The sequence below is a fragment of the Bombyx mori genome, chromosome 19 (assembly GCF_030269925.1).
Source record: "Bombyx mori chromosome 19, ASM3026992v2".
Lineage (NCBI taxonomy): Eukaryota > Metazoa > Arthropoda > Insecta > Lepidoptera > Bombycidae > Bombyx > Bombyx mori.
This window is the reverse complement of record NC_085125.1, coordinates 9,331,791-9,348,051: the sequence shown is the minus strand read 5'-3', so window position 1 is coordinate 9,348,051 and position 16,261 is coordinate 9,331,791. Positions and strand designations below refer to the sequence as shown.

At 36.2% G+C, this 16,261-nt stretch overlaps 1 protein-coding gene and 1 long non-coding RNA gene across 7 annotated transcripts in view; one reads left to right on the top strand and one right to left on the bottom strand.

Annotated features, from left to right (window-relative positions):
* LOC101735585 (semaphorin-1A) overlaps window positions 1–16,261 on the bottom strand; it is a 502,867-nt gene that overhangs the window by 84,994 nt on the left and 401,612 nt on the right. The window lies entirely within an intron of this gene.
* LOC134200631 (uncharacterized) lies at window positions 256–1,666 on the top strand. Its single transcript, XR_009975626.1, has 3 exons — window positions 256–406; window positions 479–725; window positions 1,417–1,666. It is a non-coding gene; the product is annotated as an uncharacterized LOC134200631 (long non-coding RNA).

The window sequence follows — 16,261 nt, the reverse complement described above, 5'->3', positions numbered from 1 at the left end:
AAACTATTAAAGAACATCTGTGCAATAAAGCCTACTGATTTGTTCGCTCCAGGCACTTCAATATTGCAATAATCGTTACGTTATAATACTTCTTGTAAAAATGAATATTTAAAAAAAAAATACATGCCCGCTGAGTTTCTTGCCAGTTCTTCTCAGGACGGAGGCTAGTTTTTATGAATTGGCTTTAGTTATTTTTGACGTTCAACAAGAATGTACTTCCATTTATGTTGTATTAAAAAAAAATGATCGATTGATTTGATTGAGTATTAAGAATTTCTTGAATAAATCTTATTTTAATACCAGAACGATTTGAATTAAATTCAGTTGTCCGTGATCAAACTATGTCTTTGTTTGCGCTGCGAGCACTAATGAAGAGATACGCCGGCTCGTTTCATTCAGCTTTACTGTATGTACTCTCTTGGTATTCTGTAACAAGATCCTAACAATAAAATATACTGGATTCTCTTTCTGTTTTCAGAAGATACGTGTTACGGGTGTGCTCTTTGTAAATATTGTGAGATTTTACATTTTTCGTCAAGTTTGTATTTGAACAACTGTCAAGGCTGTAATAGACAAGGATTTCACATGACCATGACTGCTCTTCCGAAGAGTAACCGACTATGATGATGATGATGACAATGGTGATGATGATATATACGAAAATATCGAATTGTATACGATATGAAATCAGAACGGTTTTAGTTTACTTAATATTGTGTTTACAGGTATTGATATTGTGTTTACTGGTTGGTGATAGGACCTCTTGTGAGTCCGCACGGGCAGGTACCACCACCCCGCCTATTTCTGTCGTGAAGTAGTAATACGTTTCGGCTTGAAGGGTGGGGCAGCCGTTGTAACTATACTGAGACCTTAGAACTTATATCTCAAGGTGGGTGGCGCATTTACGTTGTAGATGTCTATGGGCTCCAGCAACCACTTCACACCAAGTGGGCTGTGAGCTCGTCGTCGTTAATAAAAAATAAAAAGTTTGTATCACATATCCTTCCCGCTGGATCGATCGTGCGTCATTAGGTAAAGACCATATTATACATAGTTTTGCCTTTCGTAAAACAAGGCAGACAAGGTCAAATACCGAACGGTGGGAAATTAACATCTTATTCGAGAAGTGTAAGCGAAAGGGTGTTTTTTTTTTTTTTCTTTTTTTTTTTATCGCCTACATGTTATGTGGTTACTGAAGCCCATAGACATCTTCAAAGTAAATGCGCCACCCATCTCGAGATCCCCTTTGAAAGTCTTTTAAAGAACAATGGAGTTCCATTAAAACGATTTATGTTTTTATAAATTCCAGCTGAAACCTCAAAAAAAACCTTACAATGATAGTTGATTAAATAATAATACGACCAGCCACAGTCCCCACTCTTTAATCTCTTAATTTTGTATGATGTTCTATCACAGACGACAGATAGGGATCCCCAGAGGAAACCCCGACAAGGAGAAATGAAAATAAAGCGTTGAAAACCCACAGTTTCCTCATTGTATTCAATGTATGATTTATGTAAAATTAAGGAGTATTTGACTTATTTCATTTCTGAAAATAATAATTATGGACAGTTTTGTATCCTGTATGCTACTCATATATGCTATAATACTGTATGATATCAGTTTTTATTAATTATAAAAGATGAATTAAAAAACCAAATTATAATTCTTTTGAAGGTTATTGTAATGTTCCGATCTATTTGAAAACATCGCGATTATTTTTATTATGCATATTTATAATATTATTATAATGACTTTATACAGTGAATTCCTTTTTTTTATGATTGAAGTATTACTGGTGGCCTGGACGCCTTTCCAGGTTCACCAGGACAGGTGGGCGAGCAAGGCTCAGCCAGGAGGGGCGGGACCCGCGCAGCTCCGAAGAAGACCCAACAACTCAAGAGTAGCTGCTTTGCGAATGAATCTACTATCGAATCAGAATCGCGAACCGCTGAGAAGATCCGGCGAGAAACTCAGCAGGCTGATGCATGGGTTGGGTTGCACGTCGAACTCTTTGCCAGTTCGCCGAGTACGGTTACCAGGAACCCTAAGTCTGCTCCTAGTGTTAGAGCTGAAGGTACTAATGCAAGAGCTATTGGATCTGATGGATCCGTAAGGACGTGTCTGCTGTTGCGACCGCTATAAGCCCATATATACTGAGAGCTAAATGTAGCATATTAGGAGCAGACAAATCTTCATTTTTATCATCTTTTTCTTTTCTCCGCCTTTTTTACGGAATCTTCGGTTTTTTAGGATACTTTATTACTGGTGATAGGACCTCTTGTCAGTCCGCATGGGTAGGTACCACCGTCCTGCCTATTTCAGCAGTGAAGCAGTAATGCGTTTCGGTTGAAGGGTGTGGCAGCCGTTGTAACTATACTGAGACCTTAGAACTCATATCTCGAGTGAGTGAAGGCATTTACGATAGGCTCAGGTAACCAATTAATGCCGGTTGGGCTGTGAGATCGTCCACCATTTATGCAGTAACAAAAAATAAAATTGAGTGACAACAAAATAACGTCGCCGTCGTGTCAGCTCTTAATATTAAAATCGATTATAACCTTTTTATTAATGAAGTCGATAGTTATAAGTCAAAATTGAATTTGTATAACTAGAATTAGGATATCAACCAATACCCGATTAATATAATCAAAAGATGAATTGTTGAATGCAGATTAGATGGCATTATATAAATATTAATTGTGAAGGGGAACGCTTGAAAAACCCGATCGAAACCAGTGAAGCAAGTCACTACCACAACAATTTCGAACATTAAAGGTAAGAATTAAATAATTTTCGGAGGCAAGAAAATTAATGAAACCAAACATCTTCGAAAGTCAAAAAGAAAAGATCAATGCCGTAATTTTATCGTTCAAGAAGCAAAATTTCATTAAGAAAGTATTTCGTATAAAGAAAATTCTGATGAAATTAGGGTTCCAGAATAAATCACTTGCGCGTAAATAACATGTACTTATAAGGATTTAATTAGCGGCCCTCGGAGGCTTCCATCTGTGTCTTCAGCGTTACGTTTATTTGAGAGCAGGATAATGATGTTAATTTAAATATTAGATGTTGTCAGCGTATTCTCTGTTAAATCATTGAGCTTTTTTAATCATTGTTATAATTTGTATTCGGATGGATTTGAAAGCGAATTTTTGATGATATCTATCTATCTCTTAGGTTTATGGCGTTTCCTTTTAGATTTCGCCAATGTCAAGTGTATTTAATACTCTGCTTTCTATAGCGGGCTTCGTGAACGAGCAAGGTCACAGATATTCACTAAGAATTAAGTGAGTAGCTAAGAATGTTTGATGACAGGATCTCTGTTGATTTACCTAAAACAAATAAGACGCACACAATATATATACAGGGGTTAGTTCGATAACAGACAGACAAACTACAGCTTAATATTATTATGGTTAATGAATGAACTAAGAATATAAACGAAAGGGGAGTTGACAAGGGAAAGAATAGATTTGAGATCAATGGGGCGAGGAATATCAGGAGGAAGGAGATCATAGAGGGAGGAAGATAGACGAGGACAACTGAAAAACATGTGATTTGGAGAGCCTTCGTCAAGACCACATTTTTTTGATGATAGCGACTTACGTAATATTCCAGTTTTGAACACATTCTATTAACCACGGCCCAAGTTAGTTGTAGAAATCGTGTTCGTGCTTTGTTTTCATAAGCGTCAATTGTGATTGTGATTAGCAAAATTGTACCAAAAAATTGAACGGTATTGCAAATGTTTTGCCCTACAAATGTTCTGTTTGCGTTCGTACAGTCAGTAGTGAGATTGTTTGTGGCGGAACAAAATGTGACTCTTCAGTTTGAAATTTGAGGAAATACGTGATCGAATTTATCAAATAGTTGTTTATACATAACAAATACAAAAACTTGCTCATCGATTCACTGCTATTGGGTATTGAGGTTCGAGCGTGAATTTATGATCGCTTCGAGGTACAAATAGGTAGGACTTTACAAGTTGTTTATCCTTGTGAATACACAGGAGTCATTACACAAATTTACAGAACCATGTTACTCCTTCATCGAGGATGTCATTTTTTTAAATATTTTTTTATTGCCCGTGTAGGCAGACTAGCGTAAGGTCCACCTGATGGTAAGCGGTTACCGTCGCTCATGGCCGTTAGCAATGCCAGGGGCAGAGCCAAGCCGGTGCCTACAGTTTAAATTTGTGATTACATATTGGATGCCTAAACAGAAAGATTGGCATTTGTCCTAACATTTGATACTCTCTGTAGTGACAACATTCTGTATGAGGCCACCGATCATCTCATTCGTTTGGTCATCGAACCTTCTACTAATTATAATGTTTAATGTTGCGTAATATTAATTATATTCATACAGTTTATATATACAGTACATATAGCACAGAACCGGACCGAGTGGAGAATGACATACAGTCACGATTCTCAGCATTGAGGGAACGACCAAAAAGAAAGAAATATTAATAAAAATGTCACCTTGAATTTTGCGGATTCCTGACCTAGATTTAGTGAAAGGCTAAAATGCTGAATTCCCATTTATATTCCAAACTGAGGTCTTACCGATTTAATTTCCTGCACACGCTGCACCGAGACATTTCACTACACTTCGATATCAGAAAGTTGGATGTTAAAATTCAAAAGTTGCGGATCGAGAAATCTTATTAAAGTTGAATTTGTATTTGAGGTTTTGGAGTTCGAAACTTTAATCGACGTTAAACTGTTAACTTAAATTGAAATATGAGGAAAAGCTCATTGAAAACGTCTGGGTGTTTGTTGTTGTTAGTTGATTTGTGATCGCTTTAGGCCTTTGAGTATCTTTAAATACTTAGATCCTTACCAATCAATTACTAAGATTGGTGTTAAGCTTTGGTAGGATGTTTTTTCTCATTAATTAAAAAAGAAACACAAAATATTGTAATGTCAAAATAACGGCGTTTTATTAAATGTGTATAAAAAACTTTTTTTTCTGTCTGTTTGTTCCGGCAGATCTTCGAAACAACTAAACCGATTTAGACAGGAATATCACTGCCAGATAACTGATTTTATAATAAACTAGCTGTACCCGTGCGCTTCGCTGGGCATTTCAAATTAACGTTATTATTTCTCACCCCGACAAAGATTCTCATCATTAAGGCCCCCGCGTCTGATGTAGGAAGTCCAACACTCATATAAATATTATCCTATCCATTAAGTACATGTATTTTCTACATGAATACCAAGTTTCAAGTCAAACGAATGCATCGTTCAGTAATTATAACGGAACATCCGTAAAACCACTGTAGATTTATATATTAGTATAGATGAAATATTTTGAAGAAACACAATTATGGTACAGCACAAAAAAAGTCAATGGAAATGTGAACAAAACAGGGAAATATAATATTAATATGGAAATAAGACCTAGGTCATCTAAAATTCAATGGTCTTTTCAAGTTACAGGCAAATGATCTCAACGTGGTTTACGTGGTTTAGTATGGTTACCACTATCCTATAGCATTCGCATTTTTTTTATTTTTTTTTTATTGCTTAGATGGGTGGACGAGCTCGCAGCCCACCTGGTGTTAAGTGGTTACTGGAGCCCATAGACATCTACAACGTAAATGCGCCACCCACCTTGAGATATAAGTTCTAAGATCTCAAGTATAGTTACAACGGCTGCCCCACCCTTCAAACCGAAACGCATTACTGCTTCACGGCAGAAATGGGCAGGGCGGTGGTACCTACCTGCGCGGACTCACAAGAGGTTCTACTACCAGTGATTACGCAAATTATAATTTTGCGGGTTTGATTTTTATTACACGATGTTATTCCTTCACCGTGGAAGTCAACCGTGAACATTTGTTAAGTACGTATTTCATCAGAAAAATTGGTACCCCCCTGCGGGATTCGAACACCGGTGCATCGCTACATACGGATGCACCGGACGTCTTATCCTTTAGGCCACGACGACTTAAATGACACTGGCCATACTGAGATATGAGATCGTAGTCTTAGTGACATTGACATAATCATTATAGTAAGTACCTACTCTTCAAAACCTGAACGCAGTTCTTATGCACCAAGTATATACGTATACAAACATATAGTGGACCGGAAATGCAGAACGTTTCCCAGACAGTTATGGATGCGTTTCCGGCGGTCCAACGTTCCGCCCTCGATTAATCTTGCACACCTTTAGGCGAAGTTGCTTTAGTTCTGTACTTCGAATGCTATGGGCATCTGTCTTCGGAGAGTTAACGAGAAATGTTTGAATTTGTTTGTAAATAGCGTTAACTGGTACATTATTGGCAATATTCGAAAAGCAAAGTTTTTTTTATTGCTTAGACGGCTGGACGAGCTCACAGCTCACCTGGTGTTAAGTGGTTACTGGAGCCCCTAGACATCTACAACGTAAATGCGCCACCCACCTTGAGATATAAGTTCTAAGGTCTCAGTATAGTTACAACGGCTGCTCCACCCTTCAAACCGAAACGCATTACTGCTTCACGGCAGAAATAGGCGGGGCGGTTGTACTTACCCGTGCGGACTCACAAGAGGTCCCCCAGTAACTCGGGACTATGGGAATTTATTTCGTAACTCAAATTATAATACTGTAATTAGCGTAGGTGAATTTGCATTCCTATCTATCTTTCAACTTTCTCATCACCCGTAAGTAGTAACTCCATCAAAAACAGAGTACTTCACATGATACTGGCGGTTCTTTTTGGAATTCGAATTTCAATATCTATCCGACATTCAAATAGATTCGGAAAATGCATTGTAAAAGACACCAGCTGACGTCGGAGCGGTTTGCTCGGGTGAAGGGGACGAGACTGTCATTCGCACAGCCTTCCGCGCCAGACTTACACAACTTGTCAACAGACTTTATCTTGTTTCAGCGATCTTTTTACGCTCGTCGGCAACGGGATTCTGATTAATGTTAAGCCTCTTTACTGGAACGTTGTGATACACAAATTGAGGCAATTGCGCTGTTAGTAGTCGCGATGCTCCTAAATGGCGTCGTTTGTAGATTAGTAGCTTTATTTTTGATTGTAGTGCTCTTTCGGATTTCGAGATTACAATGTACACACCAACGCGAATTGTGACCGAGTGAATGTATGATCTTAGAACGTTTTACTTTCTTTTTAGTAGCAATAGGTGCTTTTCTATACTAATATTATAAAGAGGAAAGATTTGTTTGTTTGTTTGTTTGTTTGTTTCGAATAGGCTCCGAAACTACTGGACCGATTTGAAAAATTCTTTTTCCATTAGAAGCCGACATTGTCCCTGATGAACATAGGCTACTTTTTTTAATTTTTTTTTTTTTTGTTTCATGAGTGTTTTAATGTTTCCGAAGCGAAGCGAGGGCGGGTCGCTAGTAATGTAATAAATTTAGATGTAACTAAATGTACTAAAGCATTTCTTTTCGCATCTCAATGCCGAATCGATTTGGAAACACCATTATCTTAGCGCAAAACAAAAAGCCAGAATGCGGAAACTTCGAATGTTTCCGTTGCAATCTTGTCCCGCTGAGGGACAATTAATCTTGTGTATTTTTTGTGCAGAGTGCCGAAGCTAGCCCCTATTACGATGTTCGATGTCGAATTTCGCTTGACTTTGAAACACAAACGGGTCTTATTTTGTGTCATTGAAGAGATAGAGATAAGATAGAAATAAGATTGAAGAAAGTCAAACGAACAATTAACTGCTATTGAGCCCTTGCCACCAGACCTGAGCATTGGCAGTGACATTGCTAATTTTCTGAACTTGCGCTCTCTTTTTTGTAATGTTTTATCTTGCTTATATTTTGAATTCTGATTCACTAAAAGTCACACGTTAATGTTTTTGTATTTATAATTTAGTTTAAAAAGATTTGGTTTACTCTGAGGAATGGTTTGAGATGAACCCATCATCTCAATCTTACCATCGGAGTGCTCTCCGTTGCCACTGACTAGAGCCACTGCGTTCATCCACAATGCGTTTCCAGAGATCTTTTCTGCCACATACCATCCTGCTTTGGAATGAACTTCCCATCTTGGTGTTTCCTGAGCGCATGACATGTCTTTCTTCAAATGAGATTTGCGGAGAGTAGTCAAGGGTAGGCAGCGGCTAGACTGTGTTCCTGGCATTGTTGAGGTCCATGAGCGACGATAACCACTCCCCAGCAGATGGGCTATATGCTCGTCTGCCTACAAGTGCAAAAAAGTTGATAGCCTAGCGGCTTTTAATTACATTAACATTCTTCTCAGTCGTATGCACTCTTGGCAGAGTGGTCGTGGTCATAATTTGGGGTGGTGGTGCGCTTCACCAGACGTCGCCCTTCCTCGCGTACCGCAGCCCTTGTGCACTCGTTGACGGGACCATTTAGAGCTGCCTTTATTTGGTCGGTCCGTCGTAACGGTGATCATACATACATCGACTTAGTTTTTATTTAAAACTAGCTGATCCGGCAGACTTCGTAGTGCCTCAATCGATAAATAAAAGACCTAAACTTTTGTATAAAATAAACTTAAAACAAACAAAAGGAATCCCTCCGACGAGGGACCCATCAAAGGAAAAACAAAATAGTTATTTTTATTTAATTTCGGGTATTTTCTTATTTATCTATACTTTTAAACCTTCTCCGGACTTTCACAAATAATCAAGACCAAAATTAGCCAAATCGGTCCAGCCATTCTCGAATTTTAGCGAGACTAACGAACAGCAATTCATTTTTATATATATATATGTAGAGATTTGTTCTTTTTGAATTTGGGAGCAAAGTAAGGAATGGGCTAGATCACTGACTTCTTAAGCTTGCTTCTCAATCGAAATCAAACGTTTCTTATAGTCATGGTCTGCTTGTATTGAAAATTATCTTGTTACAGCGTGCTGACCTATTCGGAAGCATCATAGTCATTCTGAGATTATATGTAAATAACGAAGTCTTATACCTACTAAATTGTTAGTCGTTAGATCTACTGTTCAGCTATTCCGATAAAATACAATTATCCTTTTGATATCGACTATTACATTTCATTCTACAAATTTTCCCAGAATTCAGTAATAGCGCTCGTATAGTGGAGAGAGTTAATTCGTTCCGGGAGCCATTTCGTTCGTAGCGGTGCCCTGCATCGTCTTTTTGTTCCTTATCTCATTGTTCCTCTGTGATTCCATATCGATTCTTTTAAATTAGTTAACAGATATGTATGCTTAGAACGTATCTTTTTTAAATCGACTAAAATAAACAGCTTTATATTTACTCTTACTAAAGCTATTATTAGAATAGTAACTGAGTTTCACGTGATGACGTAAAATTTGAGGGGTGAAAGGTTTAAAGTGAAACTTTTATTACATCGTCTCAAACTTTTTCGCCTGTGTGTTGCATGTCGCGTGACGGTCGGCCGCGGAGTAGGGATAAGGTGAAAGGCGCTCGTAAGAGCAGCTAAGGCCAATATGGCGGTGCCTATAGTTCGCAGCAGCTGACCGTGTAGTGTATAGACTATTACTCATTTGTGCCAGTGCTCCACGCTATTTTGTTTGTTTTTGTCAGTGCTTAATGTAAATGCTATTTATCAGAGTTAAATGTTTTTATTTTTTTATTGCTTAGATGGGTGGACGAGCTCACAGCCCACCTAAATGTCTATAATGTGAAAAAAAAGTTTCACTTTTGGTGAAGGTGGTTTCATAAAACCAAACAATTCCTTTTTTTGGTTTAAACGAGATTTTTGTAACTTTACCCATTTGAAGTTTAAAATTTGGTAAAAATATCATAACAAAAAAGCTTCTTCGGCTATTTGAATGGAGTAGACTTAATTGAAGCTCAATCAATAATACTGAACTATTGATGCTAATACCAAATAAAACGCACATTTAATTACAAAGACAAATGTTGCTTTTTAAGCGAAACGTAGCTTAAACCAAATACCCTTCAGCTCTCGATATTTTCAAGTTAGTTGCTTGAATTAAAAGATTGATAATTTTGATCAATAATATTTCAATACGACCTGAATACTAGTGAATTGCTAATCAGTAAATCCTTGATGTTGCTATCTGAAGTGTCTCGTTCATTGAATGTAGAGAGAGGTGTAGTTAGTGTCGTGTTCAGTTGTTATCCGCATTTCACTGTGCACGGTAGAGGTTTATATAGGAGACGTCGCGTGCCAAGCTTGCATAATCTATGAGGTGCACTAAACTGCGGTTACGGGTTGCTAGATACGTAAACAAATTTCGCGGAATTTATTACAATCGCTTTTAGATCGATATGATAGTTGTTATTTATTTACCTGTTGGGGTGGTTGCGCTCGCTGTTTGTTTTGACGTGACAACGTCTTATAATTCGATGGAGCCGGCTGTATGCACGAAAAAACATGACTCATGCGGCGTTACCTCGCTCTGAGGCGTTCCATTTAAGGCTTGAAGTGCAAGTGAGAGCGCGCAACGAGCGACAAAGAGGCACAATCGGCCTCCGCGTTCGGCAGCGTTTGACATCTGTCTCTCTCCTACTTGAGTGAGCGATGCATCATGCTATCTATTAGTAGTATCTATTATTAGTAGTATATTTCATATTATATGTAAACGGTATATATCTGTTGTCTGTGTATTGTATGTATATATTTTCTATAATAATGTATTGTCTTTAGTACACCGCAACATACCTGCTATATTTTTATATTTTCCAGAATTTCTGTAAATTAAACGGTTGTCTGGAAGAGATCGCTTTTAGCTATAAGACCGCCTATTGTACAAATGTATCTGCTTTTTGACTGTTTTTTTGAATGTAAATTGTGTTTTGGTGTGCAATAAACTGTATTCTCTCTCTCTCTCTCTCTTTCTCTCTATCTATTATTATTTACATTTTACAAAATTTTGTCACTAACTTTTCGTCAGTTAAGTATCCTTTCCAAACAAAGAAATGTTGCTATATCAATCCTCAGTGCAACTTTAAAACCACGTATATAAGCGCACAATTCGTATTTTGTATTGTAACCGAATATTTAATGTCGGATAGTGAGTGTCTACATGAATATTTCGTGTTACTGCAGTACTCAAATAAAGTACATCCATATTGCTGGCAGCATGAATTTTGTTACGCTCATGGCAACATTAGCTGTAATGTGAAATTCAAAGGTTTCTAGCCTAGTGATTTTCTAAAATACATTATAATGGAATAGAGGCTTTGTGTTTTGTACTATCATATGTGTTTTGTATATACGTATGTACAGAATGTGTAATATTTGTTAATGTCTATTTATGTATATTTATTATATTCAATATTGTTTAGATCATATTATTTTTTTACTTTGTTTAGATTTGGACGTATATATTTAGTTTATTGTATGTATATATTTCCTATAATAATGTATTATCTATATTACACCGCAACATACCTGTTATATTTTTATATTTTCTAGAATTTCTGTAAATTAAACGCTTGTCTGGAAGAGATCGCTTTTAGCGATAAGACCGCCTATTGTACAAATGTATCTGCTTTTTTGATTGTTTTTTGAATGTAAATTGTGTTTTGGTGTGCAATAAAGTGTATTCTATCTCTCTCTCTCTCTCTCTAGATGTACGAGAATACATTTCGGCTGATTAAGTTATAGATAGCATAATTGGCATCATATTTTGGAAATTTTGAAAACAAGCTGTTTTGTAATACTGCAACAAAAATCAATGTAACTAACGTCGAGATTGCAAAAAAAAGATTTCAAGTTATAATATTATTTTCACCGAAATCGTAAGAGCTTACGGTCTACATAACGGTGAGTTATCACTTAGTGTATTATCGCGGAAGGGAGTTCATTCTAGAATCGAATGAATATAGAAAAGAATACTTATCGAAATACATTGTTTATGAATGAAAATTTTCCAAGTAAATGGTTGAAATAAGGACTGAATCACCTCGAGATTTCACAATAACATCCCCGTAATTACGGAAATTTACAAATGTACATATAATATAATGTTATTTCTTTAAAACGGAATGGGTTTTTGAATACGTATCATATGAATTACTTAGGAATAAACAGTTTCTGCCAGATGATTATTAAGCTATTGCATAGATTTTATCGCGGGCCTTGAGCGCGGCGACTGGATCAAGAAATTCCGTAACGAAAATAACCTGACACCCCCACTACGCCTACTATGTAGCTCGCGTTCAACACATTCATACGTTGCGCTTGTGTAGTATTTGAGAATAAGCGTGCGGCGTGATGTCGCACTGCCGCATGCACATCATGAAAAGTCTGCCCATCTCTCCCTCGCGCGGTCTAGGTTATGAGTGTGAAGGGGACAGTTAATGTTTTGCTTTTGTTAATGTTTATAAATATAGCGTGGTCTTATTTTATTGTTGTTTTAATATTAAATTATTATTGTCGATTTATAATTGCATAAGTTGATAAAAGGTTGCTATGCAATAGCTTTATCGCAGCAGTCTCCGAGTGCCACACTTTTTTTTTTAAATAGCATAGAATAAATAGCACAGAATATGCACTGTTCCGCATTTTTTTAAATTGTAGCATCATTAATACCGAAGGCATCAAGCAGACGATTTTTAATCGAATAATGCTTCTTCTTTTTATTGTAGAATTGAAATGCGTAGCTAAATTCACAATAGCGTGAAATGTAGTCTGTAGAACAATAACATTACAGAAGGCAAATAAACATGAGTATTAGGACGCTTGCACACGGAGATTACGAGTTCGTCTATTGCATAATGGTATTACGCAGTAATGCGCGCCTCGACTCGAGTGCTGCGTCTCCGTAGAATTACCGTGTGCAGACGGCTTTAAATTCGTTTAGAATAGCTTTATCGTTAGTGAGCGTTTAAGATTTTGCTTAGAAGTGAAAGAGAAGACGGTATAGTTTATAAGATTTAGTTTTATGCTTTTTTGCATTTAATGTTTTTTAACAAAAATTATCTAAAGTAAATGTATTTATAAAAATTGAGCTCACGTTTAGTATGACATGACATGAGTTAGCTTCACGCAGATCACATATACTGACAAAGGCATGTAAGATATTAAAGGATATGCAATGTCCAAGAAGGTTAATAAAAAACCCACTTATATTTCAAATTTATCTGAATCTTTAGGTAAATAAATAGGTTTGTGGCGATAAGACTCCTCATACGTCTAGTTCAATGTTCAAATGTAGCCACAACTATGTGTAATTAAATAAATAAACACGGTTAAAAAGACTGTTTTTAAATTAGAAACAGTTACGTTATGTATCTATCACCTACTTAAAACAAATAAGGACTGAAATTAATTTATGAGCCAATCATAACGTAGGTAGCCCGTAGGTACTGAAGATATTGGTGTAAGTGATAAAGCTATCTAGTTTCATGGGACAATCATTTTACAAATGTGATTGATTGGCAATTACGCGGTTAATAGTGCAAGAGCCCTGTTAATAAGATAAGGTAATATAGCACTTCGTAGTATTTGAAAATAGTTCTTTTTTTTCAGAAAACTACGGTGACTTAATACATTTTTTTTTCCATTTACAGCGGGAGCGCTAATTTTAATTTCCTGGCAGAGTTACAAGACGTCACCCCGAGATTAATCCGTGTGTGTAAATATTACGGTTCACTCCTTCGCTGTGTACATATTACAGACGAATGCAGGTGCTACGTATCCAACATTAATTATAGGCTTTTATTAAATTTAAGCAATCTTGAGATACCATCTTGTTTTGTATGAACAGTTTCCGTTGGCGTTTTGTAAAATGCTAAATATAATTGGGATATCAATTTTCAGGCTTTTGAAACTTACTATGCGTCCTACTACCAATAATCACTTGTGAATGTTAAAATCTAAACAAAAGCTTTCTTTCTTGGAGAAGCAGAGGGTTTTAAATCTTATTGGCAATGACAGCAAATCTTTAGAAGTTCAAACTTCGTTTATATATTCGTTGTTCCTACTCATCGAAGCAATGGAATTCTGTTCTTTGAATCAGACAATAAGAGAACCGTTAGGAATTCGTGAATCCAAATAAGTCGAGAAATAACTTCGAAATTTTACATTTCGAAATAAGCATTCGATTTTTTGCTTTTAATTTCGCGTAAACGCCGGAAGACGTCTATTGATACTGTCGAATATTACGATACCGGTGGCTTATTTAGAAATCGAGATATGAATGTTTACATTTTTTTTTTAAATGATGCTGCAGCTTACATTTTGTTTACTATTGAAACGTTCTGTTTTTGTGTTATATCTATATATATATAAATGAATTGCTGTTCGTTAGTCTCTAAAACTCGAGAATGGCTGGACCGATTTGGCTAATTTTGATCTTGAATTATTTGTGGAAGTTCAGAGAAGGTTTAAAAGGTATAACCATTTTGTTTTCCCTTTGATGTGTCCCCCGTCGGACGGATTCCTTTTGTTTGTTTTAAGTTTATTTTATACAAAAGTTTAGGTCTTTTATTTAACGATTGAGGCACTACGAAGTCTGCCGGGTCAGCTAGTTCCTAAATAAAATAAATTTAATTTTTAGAGCTTTTTTAAATCTGTTGTATCTTTGCTTTTCTTGTACTAATTTTAAATGTTTAGGCTCACTGTAAATTGAATACAAAAACGCTTTCAAGTATCAAGTGAGTATTAAATAATGTAAAATAAAATAGAAATACTGCTAATGGATATTTAGTGTTCTAATTTTAGCGATAAAACGATTTGATGCATTAAAAGTATAAGTTAAAAATAGTAAGTGAGTAAAGAGTGGTTGTGAATATCAAAATTGTTTATGTTATTGCTGTGCTTCCGGGCCCATTGAAAGCAGAAAATATCTCGATAGCATCGGAACGTTCTATCGAAATACTTTCTTGAATATTAATTATGTATTCTGTTATTAAGTGCGGAGATGAAGTTGAAAAGTTACGTCCAATATCGACGGAAACTTGCTCTGAAATGCCGTTGATTTGTGCAAAACTATTTTTAATTTCCCCTCGGGCAAGGCCGAACTCATTTATTAGTTTCGGATCGCAGCGAGCGACATCTGGCCAAGAGTTATACTTTGAATCCAACGAATGGCGTTACAAAATATAAAAGGCTGGCTTGAAAAAATATGGACAAACACTTCGGCAATAAAATACTCCGAACGGCCATTTTTTTGCTGCAAGTAGCAAGGAAGAGCAATAAAATAGTTCAATTTATGTGAACCGATCCCGAATCAAAGTAGCAGTGAATTTTAAATTGAAACAGATTATCGGAATTAGACATTTAAATCATCCTAACCTTTAATTATTTTTATTTGAAACGTTTTTTGTGTTTTTGTTTTTCTTCTAAGTAATGATTAAATAATTATATAAATAAATCATGTATATATGATCAGTAACACAGAGCTGTGGAGGATCACTAAGCAGACACCAATGGAGAAGGAGATCCTTACGCGGAAGTGGCATTGGATTGATCACATTTTGAGAAAGCCCGATACCCACCTATCAAGGAGAGCACTGACCTGGAAAGTGTCTGGCAAGAGGAAGAGAGGCCGCCCCAGAACAACTTGGCGTCGCTCGGTGGAGCAGGAGCTAGGAGTCTTGGGACATGACGTGGGGGGAGCTAGAACAGACTGCCCAAGACCGAAGCAAATGGAAAAATTTGATTCGAGCCCTACACCCCAGCAGAGGGTAATAGGAAAGAATGATGATGATAATGATATATGGCTTTACTTGGCATATTCCAGTATATTCTTACACTTATGTAGCGACAGCAATAATAAAAATGTGTTTTTATTTAGTATATATTTCATATGTATTTCATCCATTGCCATATCAAAGAGATAAATATAGAAGTAAAAAGGTTGTTATGTAAGAGTTTCCTCTTTTAATAAGACTGGACTATCCCATGAAGAGAGTTCGAAATCAATCTGTTTCCTAAGTCGATTTAGGCGTTAATGAGTTCCAGTAACCGTCGAAACAATTACCAAGTTTTGTAATTAAATTTATGCTCATAATAGACCGGGACACGTTGGAATTTGTAATGATATTAAAACTTCGTGCAAACATTAGTTCTAGCAACTAAGTTTCTTTTACAGTTCAAGTTAGATTGTTAAGATTATTAATAAGAAATTATTTTCTTATTAATAATCTTAAAAGAAAGAAAAGAGATTCTTTAAAAATTACTTTAATTTGTAATAAGAATATGAAATGCTTTTGAAGGCAACTTGAGAATGCATAGGAAAGTGTTACTGTAATAGTATATTCAACTGGGAATTTACATTTACTTTAAACATAATTATTCGAAGTATTATTTTAGTTTGGAATAGAATGAATTTTGAAATTTAAAATT